Here is a 5,000-nt window from a genome sequence, read left to right as displayed (position 1 = left end):
TTCCCAATCAGAGGCAGCTGTTTATCGTTGTCTCTGATTGGGGATCATATTTAGGTAGCCATTTTCCCTTTGGTGTTCGTGGGTTCTTGTCTATGTGTAGTTGCCTGTCAGCACTCGCTTGTATAGCTTCACGTGTCGTTTTGTTATTTTGGTTAGTTTGTTCAGTGTTTCATTCTTATATAATAAAGAATGTACGCATACCACGCTGCGCCTTGGTCCGATCCTTATCACGAACGTGACACTGTGAGACAAGACAGAGATAAAGAGACAGAGAGAGAGAGACAGTGAGACAGAAACACAGAGAGCGAGACACAATGAGACAGAGAGACAGAGAGATGCAGTGAGACAGAGACAGTGAGACAGAGACACACAGTGAGAGAGAGAGAGAGAGAGAGAGAGAGAGAGAGAGAGAGAGTGCGACAGAGACACAGAAAGAGAGAGAGAGAGAGAGAGAGAGGAGAGAGAGAGAGAGAGAGAGAGAGAGAGTGGCAGAGAGAGAGAGACAGTGAGACGGAGAGAGAGAGACACAGTGAGACAGAGCGAGAGAGGTAATTGTGCGTCACAGAAACGCAGCTCTGTCAATAGAGGCAGAGACTCTGGAGGATTGATTATTTGGTACAAATCCCAACTACAAAATCTAATTGATCCCCTCAAAATTGGTAAATATCACATTTGGTTAAAACTGAAAAAATAACTTGTACTGACAGAAAAAGATGTGTTCCTTTGCGCAATATATATCCCCATATTACTCAGAGGAGATCTTCCCCACCCATTATATATCTCCCCCCCCCCTCAGAATCCCCATATTACTCAGAGGAGATCTTCCCCACCCATTATATATCCCCCCCCTCAGAATCCCCATATTACTCAGAGGAGAGCTTCCCCACCCATTATATATCACCCCCCCCCTCAGAATCCCCATATTACTCAGAGGAGATCTTCCCCACCCATTATATATCCCCCCCCCCCCCCCCCCCCCCCACCCCCCCCCCCTCAGAATCCCCATATTACTCAGAGGAGATCTTCCCCACCCTTGAGGAAGAGACGTGCCATTTCCAGGCCCAGGGAAATGTGTCCATCTGTGGGGACACAAATGCGCACACAGGAACACTACCTGATCTAACGACCACAAGAGGGGACAGCTTTATTAAAGGCCAGCACCATCAACAAAAACGGAAGGGAACTGTTGCAGCTCTGTAGAAGCCTGGGACTGTACTTTGTCAATGGTAGGTTACGGGGGGACTCTTTGGGGAGATTCACCTACTGCTCACCTCTTGGCCACAGCACAGTAGACTATATGATTACAGACATTGACCCTTTCTCTCTCAGCTCATTCACCGTCAAGCCACTAACACCTCTGTCTGATCACAGCCAAATTACGTTGTTCCTCAAAAGAACAGACATGGAAACAACCAGACATTCACAGCCCAGTAAGCTGCACAACATCAGACATTCACAGCCCAGTAAGCTGTATAACATCAGACATTCACAGCCCAGTAAGCTGCACAACATCAGACATTCACAGCCCAGTAAGCTGTACAACATCAGACATTCACAGCCCAGTAAGCTGTATAACATCAGACATTCACAGCCCAGTAAGCTGTACAACATCAGACATTCACAGCCCAGTAAGCTGTACAACATCAGACATTCACAGCCCAGTAAGCTGTACAACATCAGACATTCACAGCCCAGTAAGCTGTATAACATCAGACATTCACAGCCCAGTGAGCTGTACAACATCAGACATTCACAGCTCAGTGAGCTGTACAACATCAGACATTCACAGCTCAGTGAGCTGTACAACATCAGACATTCACAGCCCAGTAAGCTGTATAACATCAGACATTCACAGCCCAGGAAGCTGTATAACATCAGACATTCACAGCTCAGTAAGCTGTACAACATCACACATTCACAGCCCAGGAAGCTGTACAACATCAGACATTCATACAGATGGGCCCAAAACAGCACAGAAGAATACCAGAAAGCAACCTGGAACCAAAATATCCAAACACTCTTAGATAACTTTCTGGATCCCACATTCACTCACAGTAAAGAAGGCATCAAACTAGCAGTAAAAAACATTAACTATATATTCAGGAAAACCGCAGAAGAAGCACAACTGAAATTGAAAGATCACAGATGACAAATGGTTTGATGCAGATTGTAAAATTATAAGGAACAAAATGTAGAACACTATCCAACCAAAAGCACAGAGACCCAAATAATGGTGAATTACGTCTTCATTACTGTGAGACTTTAAAACTCTATAAACGTAACACTCAGAACCAAAAAAGCCCAGTACAACAGCAAGCAGCTGACGCTAATTGAGGAGTCCATAAACACAAACAACTTCTGGCAAAATCTAAACAAGAGGAATTAGCGATACAAAATGGTGAAATATGGACAAGCCATTTCAAAACACTCTATAACACCGTTCACATTGACACAAACGCAGAACAACGCCAAATTCATGAGAAGTTGAATGGATTAGAAAAAGCTATAAAGGACAATCAAAATCCAATGGATTTTACTGACCAGGAGCTCTATAAGAAACTTCAGGCCCTCAAATTTAAAAAGGCATGTGGACCTGATGGCATCCTAAATGAGATGCTCAAACTCACTAATGCAGCATCTCAATTGGCTATATTAAAACTGTTTAACTTGATCCTGAGTGTAGGTTATTTCCCTGACATCTGGAATCAAGGACTCATAACCCCAATCTTTAAAAACGGAGACAAATTTGACCCTAACAATTACAGAGGCATTTGTGTGAACAGTAACCTGGGGAAGGTTTTCTGTAGTATTATAAATGTAAGAGTCCTAAACTTCCCTAATAAGCACAATGTCTTGAGTAAAAGCCAAATTGGATTTATACCAAAACATTGCACGACTGTGTCACGTTCTGACTCTAGTTCTTTTGTTATTCCTTTGTTTTAGTGTGGTCAGGGCGTGAGTTGGGTGGGTTATCTATGTTTGTTTTTCTATGTTTGTTTTTTCGTTTGGCCTGGTATGATTCTCAATCAGAGGCAGGTGTCGTTAGTTGTCTCTGATTGAGAATCATACTTAGGTAGCCTTTTTCCACCTGGGTTTCGTGGGTGATTATTTTCCGTGTCAGTGTTTGTCCCACACGGAACTGTTTCGGTTTGTATTTCACATTTTGTTTCTGTGTTCGTTTGTATCATTAAAATATATTATGGACACATACCACGCTGCGCACTGGTCCGACATTTCTTACTCCTCGTCAGAGGAGGACGAAGAAAACCGTTACAGACTGATCATATTTACACCCTACACACCCTGATAGATAAACATGTCCACCAAAATAATACCAAAATGTACGCTTGCTTTATCAACTTCCAAAAAGCATTTGATTCTATTTGGCATACAGGACTGTTCTACAAAGTTATTGAAAGTGGTGTAGGGGGTAAAACATATGACATAATTAAATCAATGTATACTGGCAATACGTGCAGTATCAAAATTGGCAAGAAAATAACAGAATTCTTTAACCAGGGGCGGGGCCTTCGCCAGGGTTGCAATCTGAGCCCTGCGCTCTTCAATATTTACATTAATGAATTGACCCCTATTCTAGAACAATCCTCAGCCCCTGGTGTTAGTCTCCACAATTCAGAGTTTAAATGTCTGCTCTTCGCAGTTGACCTATGCCTGCTGTCACCCACAGCACATGGCCTACAGCAGAGCCTGGACCTGCTAGAGCAGTACTGCCAGACCTGGGCCCTGGCAGTAAACCCCAAAAAGACTAAAATAATGATTTTCCAGAGAAGATACAGATCTCAGGGAATTAGACCTAAGTTCTCAATTGGTACAAAATATATAAAGTACTGCACACAGTACAATTACTGAGGTTTAAATATATAGAGTACTGTACACAGTACAATTACTGAGGTTTAAATATATAAAGTACTGCACACACTACAATTACTGAGGTTTAAATATATAGAGTACTGTACACAGTACAATTACTGAGGTTTAAATATATAAAGTACTGCACACACTACAATTACTGAGGTTTAAATATATAGAGTACTGCACACAGTACAATTACTGAGGTTTAAATATATAAAGTACTGCACACACTACAATTACTGAGGTTTAAATATATAGAGTACTGCACACAGTACAATTACTGAGGTTTAAATATATAAAGTACTGCACACACTACAATTACTGAGGTTTAAATATATAAAGTACTGCACACACTACAATTACTGAGGTTTAAATATATAAAGTACTGTACACACTACAATTACTGAGGTTTAAATATATAGAGTACTGCACACAGTACAATTACTGAGGTTTAAATATATAAAATACTGCACACACTACAGTTACTGAGGTTTAAATATATAAAGTACTGCACACACTACAATTACTGAGGTTTAAATATATAGAGTACTGCACACACTACAATTACTGAGGTTTAAAAATAAGCTCAACTGGACACCTTAATGAGGCAGTGAATTAACTGAGAGAGAAAGCACGCAGGGCATTCTACGCCATTAAAAACAAATTAAAATTGAAATACCTATTTTAATATTGTAAATATCCAAAGTAAGCTTTGGCAATATGTATATTGTTACATCATGCCAATAAAGCATTTTTTTTTTGAAGAGAGAGAGAGAGAGAGAGAGCGAGAGAGAGAGTGTGAAAGAGAGAGAGTTTGTGAGAGAGAGTGAGAGAGAGAGAGTTTGTGAGAGAGAGTGAGAGAGAGGGAGAGAGAGAGACAGCGAGTAGGGGGAGAGAGAGAGAGAGAGAGAGACAGAGAGACAGAGAGTAGGGGGAGAGAGAGAGAAAGACAGCGAGTAGGGGGAGAGAGAGAGAGAGAGAGACAGAGAGTAGGGGGAGAGAGAGACAGACAGAGAGTAGGGGGAGAGAGACAGACAGACAGACAGACAGACAGACAGACAGACAGACAGACAGACAGACAGACAGACAGACAGACAGACAGACAGACAGACAGACAGACAGACAGA

General features: G+C 41.7%; 1 protein-coding gene across 1 annotated transcript in view; it reads right to left on the bottom strand.

Moving 5' to 3' along the window:
* Positions 1-5,000, bottom strand: part of ptk6b (PTK6 protein tyrosine kinase 6b) — a 39,191-nt gene that overhangs the window by 30,485 nt on the left and 3,706 nt on the right. The window lies entirely within an intron of this gene.

The sequence above is a fragment of the Salvelinus namaycush genome, chromosome 14 (genome assembly GCF_016432855.1).
Source record: "Salvelinus namaycush isolate Seneca chromosome 14, SaNama_1.0, whole genome shotgun sequence".
In the NCBI taxonomy this organism is placed as follows: Eukaryota; Metazoa; Chordata; class Actinopteri; order Salmoniformes; family Salmonidae; genus Salvelinus; species Salvelinus namaycush.
The sequence above is the reverse complement of the archived record's forward strand: the minus strand, read 5'-3'. Positions and strand labels throughout refer to the sequence as shown.